Raw genomic sequence first — 14120 nt, forward strand, 5'->3', positions numbered from 1 at the left:
GGCCAGTGTTTCAGGAGAGGGCGATTCTTTTTTTCTTTTCAGGATTTTTATTTATTTATTTGCCAGAGAAAGAGCACAAGAGGGAGAGTGGCAGGCAGAGGGAGAAGCAGGCTCCCCACTGAGCAGGGAGCCCTATGCAGGACTCGATCCCAGGACCCTGAGTCATGACCTGATCCGAAGGCAGACACCTGATTGACTGAGCCACCCAGGCATCCCAGGAGAAGGCAACTGTAGAATAAGTACTACCCATAGGAGGACAGATGGAAGGTCTCATGTCTTAAAGAATCAACTACCATAGACCTAAAGCTTATCAACCAAACTGACCTTTCTGCCAAAGCTGATTTGGAATACAACTTCAGTAACTTCTGGGCCTGAAGAATAACTAAAGGGTCTCAACATCTATAAACTCAGACCATGGGAAAACTTTCTATTCTCCCATACAATGTGACCTCATCTGGTTTCTCTTCATGGCAGCAACTTTATTTATTTATTTACTTTCTCTTTCAAATCATTTAAATAAGCTTGCAATGATTCAAACTGTGGAAGGAGGATTCAAACTTGTTCCCTTAAGAGGGATGCTACCATGACTGCTTCACACAAGCATGATCAAAGGCAGTGATGAGACCAGATTCCCAAGAGCAAGGGTGGTAAGAAGGCTTCAAGGCTCAGTTTGAAGAGCTTAGTTTCACAAAGTCTCTGAGCGGTAGCAAAAGAGACATGAAATGTAAGGGACCCTCAGAGGGCGCGGTTGCTGGGTCATGAACACCTCGAAGCGTTTCTTGACGGTGATTCAGTGTTGAGAGTATTCGTCATCTGGGGAGAACTGAGCAGGATGGGCCGAGCAGGTCTGCTGTCCCACAGGGTCAGGCTTCTTCAGCATACAGACCCAGTCTCCCTGCTCGTTGAGATAATACTGGAGAAACACAACCACACCAAAGCCAGAAGTTCCAATTCTGCCCATGGCAGCAATTTTAATACAGGTCTTTCCTCCTTCTTCCTGCCCAAACTGGTAACTAGGAAATCCACAGAGCCAAGAGACTGATGGTGACAATGGCTATAGGAAGAATTATGGCTGCCATTTGTTTAAGTCATCCAAGGCTGTGTACACAGAATCCGAACAGTGAATGGGCTTCAGGGAGGCTTGATAGTCTCTCTCCTGGTTTCTGGGTTTCAAATGACTGAATACAGCTGCTACTGTACAGTTTAGGTATAATGATTATTAGAGAATAGATTTTTATCAGTCCTGGAGATTTGTATAAACCAGATTTCTTCTATCTGAAATAGCTAAAGATGCCAGTATCAGTAAAATATCAAAATAACAACGTTATCAAAAATAACAGTATATATGAGAACTTAGGGTCTCCTCTCTCCATTACTTAGCTAGACTGTACCCATCAACAGGAGGATCAAGTTGGCAAAGAGTCAGGCAGGGAATATTCTTTGCTAAGAACTATGTAAGCTACAAAATGTCCCTTCAGCTGATGATTCACAGACCTGTAACCCTCAGGCAAATAATACATTATATGTTAATTTAAAAGAAAAGTCCCTTCAGGATCATCTCTCAGACAGCCGTTAGGGGCCTGATGCAGATCAACCTCAACCCATGGTTACTGAGCTGAGTCAAGACCTCATCACTAATAATGGACACCAATGACTGAAACAGCACATACCTGGGGAAAACCACCTCATTCATTCTTCAGCTGTCATTTGTTTAGCCACTTCTGTACAAACCAACGGTCATTTCTCTCAGTCATCTGTTCTGACTGGCCCACCTAACACGTTGGCATCACTCTGTAGGGTTTTTTTCTTTTTTTTTTTAACAAAGCCAAAATTCTACATCTCCATCTTCCCTTTGGTTCAAATGGGAATGGGATGCTAGGGAGGTGAAGAAGGCTATAAATCCCCTTACCTATTTTCCTGCAAGGTCTTAGAAAAGCAGTGGACCATCTTACAAGATTCCGGTATCAGTGACTGACTCACTACCACAGGGGGATCCCAGGAAACAAGGGACTCAGAGAAAACACCTTACTCAGAACCCCAACAAACACCATTCTAAAATGCCAAAGCCAAGTGTCCCTCCAGAGAAGACAAGGGGCTAAGTGTATAGTCCTCATTTCCCTTCCCTTTACCTATGCTCCCTTTTCTACAACATTCAGCCAGAGATTTGTCCCCTCAGGACTTTCAAGGGTCAGGACACCACTCCCATTTCTTGACAACTTGTTACTTCTGTTCTTTGTCAATTTTATTTGCTTTAACAAAATCCTCTAAGAATGATGATGTTTTCAGCTCAAGAAGTAAAAGCAGCCAGGTTAAGATTTCTTGATACTTTTGTCTAAGGCCAGTACTCTGTTACTCAGAAATGCAAATTTATCTACTGCCATCTTAATTTCCTGCCTTCCATCAGCCCCTTCCAATCATCTGGTCCCTGTTCCGGGTCCCTTACTACCACTTTCACACTTCACCCTCCCTAATCTCAGTGTTACCCACCATTTCCCCATCCCATTCTCAGAGGGGTGTTTGTCCTACCCATTAATTAATGGAAGGGGGGAAAAAACCCAAAAACTCTGACAGCAAAATTAATACTGGTATTTTATCCAGTTGATTGATTTGGGATTTATTTTATAACAAAATACTTAACATGTCCTGTTCTGTAGCCCCAACTGCCATTGAGGACCTCTTCCCAGTAAGATTGATAAGTTGCTCTTAGATTTCTGTTTTGTTTTGTTTTGTTTAAGTTTTAACTTTTTTTAGTAATCTCTACATGGGGCTCAAACTCATGAACCTGGGATCAAGAGTTGCATACTCTTCTGACTGACCCAGCCAGGTGCCTCCTAGAACATTGTTAATGGTGATATTTAAACAAACAAACAAACAAACAAACAAAAAACCCTTGCACTCCTGGGTGGCTCAGGTCATGATCTCAGGTTCCTGGGATTGAGCCCCAGTTAGGTTCCCTGCTCAGTGGGGAGCCTGCTTCTCCCTCTCTTCCCAGTTCATGCTCTTTCCATCTCTCTCTCTCAAATAAATAAATAAAATCTCAAAAAAAAAGAAAAGAAAAGAAACCCTCAATACTCAGATAAAAATGACAGATTATGGTAAAGGAAATGCTTTTAGCATTTCATGGGCAGATCCTATCTGGTGGGCTCTAGGTTGGAATATCAAACAAAATTATGCAGAATGTATTAATAGGGCAAGATAATGAGTAAATACATAAAAGAGTGGTACCACTTTACAGGGGGAGGGGTGCAGAGAAGTTGAAAAAGGTGGCAGTGGTTACTCAAATAATAAAATGGATATCAAATCACTGTAATTACACAGTCCTTCCCTAACCTCGGAGATACCAAAGAATCCAATGGTTTAATTCAGTCCTCATTCTACTTATGGGACCTATCAGCAATATCTGATATAGTTGCCTCCCCTTTCTTCACTGCCTTCCTAGGACCACCTTCTCATGGTTTTTCTCTTATGTAATTGGTCACTCCTTCTTGCTTTCCTTTTTGGCTGCTCTCCCCGACTCCGTAACACTGGAATGCCTTAGAGCTCAGTGGTTGCTTCCCTTCTCTTGACTAGCTATACTCACTTGTTTGCTGATCTCACCCAGTCTTGTGGCTTTAAACACTACTTATATGCAAACAAAACTCAAATTTTTATCTCTAGTTCAGAACTTCTCTTGAACTCTCGAATTTCATACCTCTATTATCCAAACTGTTCAACATCCATCTCCACCTGGATGTTTAATAAGAGACATCTCAAACTCTACCTACTCCTCCTCTCCCCCAGTCCAATCTATCAGGAAACCATGATCAGGATTTACCTTCAAAAAACGTCTAGACTGAAACCTCTATTACCTTGATTTAAGCCACCACCACCATCACTCACCTGTATCATGGGGGACTCCTACTAGTTCTCCTCATTCCTATCCTTGGCAGCCCCATGCCCACCATCTATCCTCAATTCCACAGCCAGAGTGATACTGTTAAATTAAGTTAGATCATGTCACTCCTCTGCTCAGAATTCTCTAATGGGTCTTCTGTTTCACCCACAGTCACAGCCTAATGGGACACCCTTTGTGCCCTACTTAACCCTATTATTCCCCTCCCCCTTACTCTACCTCAAAACACAGTTTTCCTTGTTATTTCTCAAACACATGAGGCACATTCTCATTTCAGAACTTTGCATTGGGTTGACCTAAAATGTTCTTACCCCAGATTTCTGCATGGCTAACTCCCTTACCACTTTGAGGTTTTGCTCAAATGTGATCTTCTCAAAGAGGTCTTACTGAACATCCTACCTAAAAAGCTGCAATTCCCTGACCCCCCAATACCACTTCCATACCCCCTTATTCTACTCTATGTTATCCTTTTCCTTAGCATTTCTAACCTATTAAACATAATCTAATTTATTGTGTTTATTGTTTATTGTAAGTTTCTCTTGGTAGAACATAAGCTCGATGATGGCAGGGGTCTTTTGATATTTAATCAAGCCTCGAACAGTGCCCAGCATGGACTAGGTTTTCAATAAATGTTTGACAAGTGAATGAAAAGATATGAGTGTATTTGACTGCAGAATATTAGTATACCGGATAAAACTCAATCTCCATTAGTGTCCCCATCATCCAATGTGTGGGGTATCCAAGTGTTTCTCCATCTTCCTTCTGACAAATTTGGATATTTCTTTTATGGCATTTTTACTATAGTAAGAGCAGAGAAATAAAGGGGCTAAAATCCTATCCATCAGTCATGGTCCTCTGGAATGCTGTTTTCCATGAAAACTTTACTGATCCTCAAAATCTCTTCAAGCCTCCCTTCATTATCTTTTTCTATGGGCCCTGGAACCCCACTTTTAAATTCAGCATGTGCATACACACACATCCCCTTTTCTCGTCTTTCTTAGACTAGAAGTTCTTTGAGGGAAAGAAAGTATTTATTCTTTCAGTCACCCATAGGGTTTTGCATAATGTCTTTTTTTTAAAGATTTTATTTATTTATTTAACAGAGATCATAAGTAAGCAGAGAGGCAGGCAGGGTGGGGGGGAAGCAGACTCCCCATTGAGCAGAGAGCCCGATGCAGGGTTCAATCCCAGGACCCTGAGATCATGACCTGAGCCACAGGTAGAGGCTTAACCCACTGAGCCACCCAGGCACATCGGGTTTTGCATATTGTCTTTTTTTTTTTTTTAAGATTTTATCTATTTATTTGACAGAGAGAGATGACAAGCAGGCAGAGAGGTAGGCAGAGAGAGAGGAGGAAGCAGGCTCCCTGCTGAGCAGAGAGCCCGTTGCGGGGCTCGATCCCAGGACCCTGAGATCATGACCTGAGCCGAAGGCAGCGGCTTAACCCACTGAGCCACCCAGGCACTCCAGCATATTGTCTTATGTTAGGATACTCAGTAAGTGAACAGACTGAAGTAAATCCCCGTATCATTTTCTCTGGAGCAAGGCTTGAAAGAGAAGGCTAAAGCTATTATCTACCAAAATGAGGTTTGGCAGGTACCTTTTGAGGCAATTAATCTATTTCATTCTTAATACCACTGATAGAATTAAGAGGTTCCTGTTCTGAGGGGCAAGGGACTACTTCTTTACCTTGCTATGTCTAAAAGAGTTGTCCAAATAACCTGAGTAATTCCAAAAGGCCTGAGTGAACATCCCCTGTGTCTCTAAGTTTCAAACCACAAGAATTAAATCAGAGTAGGGAGGGGCGCTTTGGGTGGCTCAGTCGGTTAAGTGTCTGGGGATCAAGTCCCCATATCAGGCTTCCTGCTCAGGGGGGAGCTTGCTTCTCCCTCTCCCTCTGCCACTCCACCTACTTCTAATCTCTTTCTCTGTGTCAAATAAATAAATAAAATTCTTAAAAAAAGAAAATGATTAAATCAGGGTAGTGACAATACAGAGAGTGTTGGATGCCTCCTAAGGAATCACATAACTACCTAAGACTTAAAGAAAAAAAAAAAAAGTCCGATGGGGACAGTCAATGCTCAGTTAAAGCTCAAAGAGCTCCACAGGCAGCAGTGCTTAACTGCACAAAAAGTAAATTATACTAGTTCTTCTTTGATCATCTGTATATCACATGTGTTTACAACCAACTACTTGTGACCAATTAAAAACAGTTGTTCTTCCAGGCATAAGGGAGGGGGGAAAAAAAGGCAGATGCCCAGGCCTAACTCACTGAGAGTGAAGACAGGTCTAGAAAAAGGAGGAGACACAGAGCACACACACATGTGCAGGCCCATGAAAATGCATTTACAGCTGTTTCCATTGGCCTGCTGGCAGTGGGGGTGGCTGCAGTGACTGGGCAGTGAAACTGCATGTTTTCCCCTCTGTTCAGGGAAAAGTCTGTCACAGAACCTTACCCCTCTTCAACTACCAATGAATCAAGAGCAGCCTTGATGCAACAACTCAACCAGCCATTCCTGAGGGAGAGGAAGACAAAGTCTTGGACTCCAAGGAGTTTTTCAGAGAAGAGTCCAAAGGGAGAAAGCTTTCTTCCGGAGGAGTAACAGTCATGGCAGAGCAGCTGCTAAACACCCTCACCGGCACCCTCAGGAGGTGGATGTTATTACGCTGGCTGTACTGTTGATAGCACTAATGTTCTTGTCTTACAGATGAAGAAATAAGTTTGGCAAGATTAAACAATTTTTCCGAAGCAGAAACTAGACGAATGGATCAGGAGTTAAATGCAGGCCTACCAACTCTATTACATTATGTTTCTTTCCATAAACAGGAAGGTCTTCACATAGAAGCAGATCTCAAGGGAAACAAGTCTTATCTGTAAAAACCTTAAAGCCCTTTCCAACAAGAATTAGGGGAAAGGGAAGGAGAAGATAATAAGAAGATTTTCCAGAGACACCCACATGTTGCCAAATTCATTACTTCCATACCTAAGTTACTAGGGAGCAAATGCTTTGGAAATTACGGATCTGTGGACGACGATCCTACTCTACAAGGCAGTAACAACGTCTTATATTTGAAAACACACATTTTTCAGAAAGCTCCCGAGACTGTTAAATCATTTCGTGATATGAGGACTTGGGAGGGGAAGGGTTTTTACAGCAGAAACTAAAGCTCAGACAATTGCTGTTACATAACTTGCCTAGAATCACTCCATCAGCTAGTTAGTGGCAGCACTGGACTGGAATCCAGGTATGATTTTGAGCCTAATGCTCTTTCCAATATATCACACTGGCTCTATACATAATTGCTGGTCTGTTTATTTTATCTTCAGAATCACCACATTAAAACAGATGCTCTTCCTACATACTTGAGAGGTGTAAAACATTCTGATGGGCTTTTTCTTTGCCACAGCCAAATTCCCAGTTCTAGTCCTTTAATTTTTGGAGAGGTTTTTAGAAAATGAGTTATTATTTGACATCAACTGAAAACCTGAGCCTAACCTTGCCAGGTATTAAGTTTTATGGTGGTTATTAGCTCTCATATCTCAAAATGATTTCCTGGGGCACCTGGGTGGCTCAGTGGGTTAAGCTTCTGCCTTCGGCTTGTGTCATGACCTCAGGATCCTGGGATAGAGCCCTACATCAGGCTCTCTGCTCAGCGGGGAGCCTGCTCCCCCCCAACCCTCTCTGCCTCCCTACTGCCTACTGTGATCTCTCTCTTTCAAATAAAATCTTAAAAAAAAAAGATTTCCTTAGCTTACAATGAAGCCCTATGCAAATTACTTAAGAGATTAAGAGTTTATACTGTTTATATAATAAATACATTTCATCTCTTTTGAGTTTGGCACTGCAATTCCCCAGTGACTTTCTGTCTTTCTGAACAGGAGAGTAGAGAAAAAAAGAATGTCCTTGCTTTTGGCTAATGCTCAGGACTGCTCTCCGTCTAGCTTTCTCAGCATCTGGTATGCACTGTGAAGCACACAGCAGGTCTGCAATAAATGCTGATGGCCCGTTGGACCATTAAGGCATAGAACAGCAAGGCTGCTTCCCCATATTAGCCTGCCTTAGTATCTTCTGTTCAACAAGCATGCAGGCATGCACTGAGAGAACAAACTCAGCCTCGTCCCATATTTTGATTAAATCAAAGAGGAGACAGATTCGAGTAAGGATTTCCCCACAGACTTTTTGTCATCTAAGCATTCAAAGCTAGAACCCAAGGGCCACATCTAGTCCTCATATGTCTGGCTTGCCAAACACTGCTGAGTATTTTTAAAATTATGAATTGTCAACATTTAAATATAGAGACATTACATATAAAAATGAGAGGGGCTAAGTATCCCAGAAGCCAGGCTTAAGAGTAGGGCCAGAACCAGGGGGAATTAAAAGCCTGTATAAAGAGCAGTTACACCATTATACTCCTCCTCTGAGCACATATGTCCAGGTAGCTCCCCATTCCACAACAGGCAGAGACCTAGGGGTTGCAAGCTGAAGTCAACCTAAAGAGGTTATGGACTGGAGACACCAGGTGCAGTGGAGGGTGGGATCAAGCAGAAATCTGTGCATAGACCTGTGAGATTCACAGCTCCATTCCCTTATTTGGCTCTTAGAGTCATGGCTCAAATGCCAGGCAAATATCCTGCAGATCCTAGATAAAGATTCCCTTCTGGAAAGGTAGCTGATTTTAAGAGTAGAAAGGCAACAGAGAATGTCCAAAACTGAAAATTCAAAGATAGCATGAATTATAGGAAGAGAAAGGAACTGTTGCATTTTTAAAAAATAAGTTTTGTAATATCTTAATTTGATTAAAAATTATATACCTGTATTATTTTGATAACAAGAAGTACTTAATTATAAAAACTGTGAAAGTTATAAAAAAAGATTAAAAAGAACAGAAAGAAAAAGGAAAGCTATATTAACAAAGGAAAAGAATGTGGGTGGGTCGTCAGAAGAATGGCAGGAAGGTTGAATTCCCCAAAAGAGCCAAGGTTTATGAAAAATAATCACAAAAGGTGCTTAGTTACATGCAGAACAAGATGACGATCAAAGAGACAGACTTACTGTGATACCCTGATGATGTAATGTGGAATGGTAATAAAGAGAAAACAAACCCCTCAATTACGAGTTAGTGAATCCAACAAGAAAGACAAGCAATCATAAGGTCCTATTCTTTGTCTTGTGTACAAAGAAATCCAAGCATCAAATAAAGAATGGGGATCCAGGACCAACGACAGCCCATGTAGACACCATGGGGGCCCCTAGCCAACTCTAAGTTTGAGCAGATCACAGGTTCTGTGACCTCCAAAAACAGTTTATGTGATCTTGAGTGTACTTCCTGAAACACCCTGCAACACACTTAATATCAAGGAGCCAAGATTTTCCTCTGGTCTAGCCAGGCTTCATCTGCTGAGCTTATTTAGTTAATCCTTAAACAAAGGTAGAACAAATCTGGAGGAGAGAAATCAGTACGGTAAAGAAACATAAAATCATTTCTTTTGGAGTGCCTGGGAGGCTCAGTGGGTTAAGCCTCTGTCTTCAGCTCAGGTCATGATCTCAGGGTCCTGGGATCAAGCCCTGCATCAGGCTTTCTGCTCAGCAGGAATCCTGCTTCCCTCCCTCCTCTCTGCCTGCCTCTCTGCCTACTTGTGATCTCTTTCTGTCAAATGAATAAATAAAATTTTTTAAAAAATCATTTCTTTGAGAAAATGCAAAACTGAACATCGGGGCGGGGGTGGGCCGAAGATGCTATCTCTGGAGAGATCTAGAAGAGGACAGGAAAGCTACCTTCAAATGAGCAAAAGGCTACAAAGAGGAAGAGAGGCCATTCTCAGTAAGACAGCATTCAACTCCCGGGAAACAGAGTAAGACTTACGGAAGAACTTTCTAATTGCTGGAGTTACCCTGGAGCAACAAGCACTTTATTATGCTGGACATCCTGGCATAGATTTAAGTCACTCCTCAATAAAAGTGTACTTTACACATGTAAGTTGAAACTCAAGAAAAAAATTATTGTCGGGGTGGGTACGTGAACAGGAAATTTTATAGTCAAATACCCCTGTAGTATCCATGAGGATGAATGCCAGGATGACTTGTTTTCATGTTTAGTTGAGAAAATTGTATTTTTATTGTGATTTATTCTTTGACCCACACATATTTCCAAATTTGTTTCATCATTGAGAAATTAAAAAGATACAGAAAACAGCACAAGAAGTGGAGCTTAATAAAGTTTTTTAAGGTGAACACTATTATAACTGACATTCAAGTCAAAAAATGGCATTTTTTCTGTCCATTTCCATGCCTCATGTGCCTCATTTCAATTACAACCCTTTTCCTCCCATGAAATCGGCTATTACCTGATCTTTATATTAATCACCTCCCTGCATTTTTAATGATTTTATTCATCCAAGTGTGCATTTCTAAATAGTTTCATCTGGTTTTTGTTTTAATATGTCATTTATGTTTCCTTTTTTTTTTTTTTTAAGATTTTATTTATTTATTTGACAGAGATCACGAGTAGGCAGAGAGGCAGGCGGGGCGGGAGGGGGGGAAGCAGGCTCCCTGCTGAGCAGAGAGCCCAATGTGGGGCTTGATCCCAGAACCCTGGGATCATGACCCGAGCCGAAGGCAGAGGCTTTAACCCACTGAGCCACCAAGCACCCCATCATTTATGTTTCTTATACAATAGGCTTCTTCCTGTCCATCCTTTCCTTTTTTCAGTAGGATGTATTTACTAGAGAAAATGGGCCCTTTGACCTAACGTTTCTAAACTCTGGATTTTGTGGACTGTAAGCTCACAATGTAGTACAATACGTTCCTCTGTCCTCTGTGCTTCCTGCAAACTGAAAGCTGGATCCTGAGGTTTTATTCAGAGTTGTTTTATTTGGCAAGCCTATCAGTAGTATTGTGTTCTTTTTATCAGAAGGCACATAATGTCTAATTGCCTTTCTTATTAAGATGTTGCACACCTGTCACTCCTCAGTATTTAGATGCATTAATTCACTGAGGGCTGTGAAGCAATTGCATTAAAATTCTGTAATTTCTTTTTTAAAAGTATATTTATTAAACCTACATTTTTGGTAGATATTTTCCCTGGATATAGAATTTCAGGTTGGCAGGTTTTAATTCTCTAAGCGCCTGAGAGATATCATTCTATTATATTCTGGTTTCCATAATTTGGCCATCACTCTTACTGTTGCTCATTTACAGGTAATTTGTATATTCTCTCAGGTTGCTTTTGGGCTTTTTCTCATTATCTTTTGTCTCTAATAGTCTGACGTATGATGTGCCTAAGTGTATTGTATTTATCCTGTTTGTGGTTACTGAGTTTCTTGAATCTGAGAATTAGTCTATTTCATTTGTTTTAGAAAATTCTTCTAGCTATTGTCTCTTCATATATTGCTTCTGCTTCATTTTCTCTCTCTTATCCTCCTGGGACTTCAATTTCATCTATGCTGAATCATCTGTGCACCTCTTATCTCTTACACTGTGCTCTTTCTGTTCTCTGTTCCCATTGTCCTTTGATAGCTTTTATTAACCTGCCTTTTATTCACCAAGCCTGTCCACTCACTGCAGGTTAAACCCGCCCAATAAAGTCTTAGTTTTAGATACAGTTTTCAGTTTTATAATGTCTATGTGATTTTCTAAATAGATTACAATTCTCCACTGAAATTCTCCATCTTTTTTTTCTATTTTGTTTGTTTATAACATTTGAAGTCCTTATCTGTTAACTTCAATATATGGATAATACTGTGGATGGCTCCTATCGATTATATTTTCACTCTTGATTACTAGCCACATTTTCATGCCTCATTATTTGTTATCATATGCTAGACATGGAGTATAAAAAAACCATAGAGACTGCTATGGACTAAATTATCTCCCCCAAAACATATGCTGAAGCCCTAAATCCTAATTTGACTGTATTTGGAGATAGGGCCTTTAAGGAAGTAATTAAGGTTAAATGAAGTTATAATCCAATGAGACCAGTATCCTCCTAAGAAAAAGGGACACCAGTGATGTATGTGCACAGAGAAAAGGTCATGTGAGCACGCAGTGAGAAGGTGGTCATTTGCAAGCCAAGGAGAAAGGCCTCAGGAGAAATCAAACTTGCCGGCACCTTTCTCTTGGACTTCTAAGCTCCAGAACTGTGAAAAGATGTATTTTTGTGGTTTAAGTCGCCCATTTTGTGGGATTTTGTTATCGCAGCCCTAGCAGACGAACACACAGACCAAAGCTGATTTCCTCCTTATGGCATTCCCCATTCTACTCTTGAGAAAATAAAGTAAGGGCTTGATCAACCTCAATCTAATCGGGAGGAACCAGTTCAGTGCTGGGTTGCTTCTTTAGTAAGAATACATCTACTTCTGGCTTCAGATATCTCAAGTCAAGACCTACAGTGTGCTTGTTGCAGGTGCCTTTCTCAAACTGTGGTCTGTGTCCTAAGCACCAGGAGATTACGGGATAGTTCACTGATCCTTCCTGGTCCAGCCCATCCTTGAGTGTAAGCCTTTTGGGCCTTTTTTTTTTTTTTATTTTTTCAAATTAATCTCTATGTCCAATGTGGGGCTTGAACGCACAACCCTAAGATCAAGAGCTGCAGCTCTACAGACTGAGCCAGCCAGGCGCCCCACCTCTTGGGCTTTTAATGGAGAGTCTGGCAAGTCTCTGTTGTTCTCTGCTCTGAATGTTCTGTCCCTTAGAGATTTTAAGCTTAGCTCTTTATCCTCCTTTCCCAGGTATGCTCTGGCAAAAGCTCCATAGAGCAGGCCCCTCCCATGGCGGGGTGCAGGGGGGGTGGGCGGTGCTTTGTCTTCAAAATACTGTGTTAAGGTGGGACCCACCTGCATTCCGCCTCTCAGGGCCAGTCCCATAGTTCCCAGGACAACCCTAGCACTCAGCAAATGTCCTACAGGGAAGATTGGCCATGGGATTGGGGCACCTCTAGATTCTGTCATATCAACCCACGTGACCAGAGCAAATTCTGATTTCTTCTGTGGTGGCCCAATCTGCAGGTTCTGTGCACATGCCCCAGGACAGATGAGGGGCAGCACCTGTGGGTGGGCTAGAAGGGCTCTGCCTTCTTCAGAACTTGAGTGTTTCTAGCACACTTTGTTGCCACAGACACCTTTATGGCTTTTGTGACTATTGTAGTTACTGTGCAGTGGGAGCCACCACTGTATACTCTGTGGGATCTGAAGCCCTACAAGTAATTTTTTTTTAATTAAAAAAAATTTTTTTAAAAGATTTTATTTATTTGACACAGAGAGTGATCAAAAGTAGGCAGAGAGGGTGAACCAGGCTCCCCGCCGAGCAGAGTGTGTGGGCCTCGATCCCAGGACCCTCAGATCATGATCTGAGCTGAAGACAGAGGCTTTAACCTTTAACCCACTGAGCCACCCAGGCGCCCAAGCACTTTTTTTTTTTTAAAGATTTTATTTATTTATTTGGCAGAGAGAAAGAGATCACAAGTAGGTAGATAGGAGGGCAGAGAGTGGGGGAGGCAGGTTCCCTGAGGAGCAGAGGGCCCGATGTGGGGCTTGATCCCAGGACCCTGAGATCATGACCTGAGCCAAAGGCAGAGGCTTTTAACCTACTGAGCCCCTAGGCACCCCTACAAGTACCTTTTAAATTTATTTTTTATTTTTTATTTTATTTATTTATTTTTTTAAATTTTATTTATCTACTTGACAGAAAGAGAGATCACAAGTAGGAGAGAGGCAGGCAGAGGAGGGGGGGGAGGCAGGCTCCCCGGTGAGCAGAGAGCCCAATGCGGGGCTCAATCCCAGCACCCTGAGACCATGATCCAAGCTGACGGCAGAGGCCCAACCCACTGAGCCACCCAGGTGCCCCTACAAGTACTTTTTTAATAGAAATTTTACATCATTCGTTTTTCCTCCTTGAAATAGTATTTCCACATTACCTATTCCCGCCCCCTGCCCCCAGACATTTCAGCCTAATATATTTTTGCACCTTGGAGGTTTCTAACTCTTAGAGCAAATGGTTGGAAATTTATGGAGTATTTTTGGTTTCCTAGGTTTTGTTTTTGTTTTCTAAAGTGAAAGAAGAGGAAAGGGGCAGTGGGAAAGGAGAATGGGTACTTTCCTAGGAATACTGATTTTATGAAAGAAAACATATAGAATTTGAGAATCTAGAAATGGAATACCTTTAAAGCAGCTGTGCCTAGAATACCCTTGGAAAGTCTGGGTATCCATTTCCCAGTTTTAATATTGGAATC

At 41.7% G+C, this 14120-nt stretch overlaps 1 protein-coding gene and 1 pseudogene across 3 annotated transcripts in view; both read right to left on the bottom strand.

The window, feature by feature from the left end:
- The window catches only part of DCAF5 (DDB1 and CUL4 associated factor 5), a 101835-nt gene that overhangs the window by 13443 nt on the left and 74272 nt on the right, over positions 1 to 14120 (bottom strand). The gene's annotated exons all lie outside the window — the stretch shown is intronic.
- Positions 151 to 2926, bottom strand: LOC106006042 (annotated as a pseudogene).

This window comes from Mustela putorius, unplaced genomic scaffold, assembly GCF_011764305.1.
Source record: "Mustela putorius furo isolate JIRA1106 unplaced genomic scaffold, ASM1176430v1.1 tig00000129_pilon_pilon_pilon, whole genome shotgun sequence".
Classification (NCBI taxonomy): domain Eukaryota; kingdom Metazoa; phylum Chordata; class Mammalia; order Carnivora; family Mustelidae; genus Mustela; species Mustela putorius.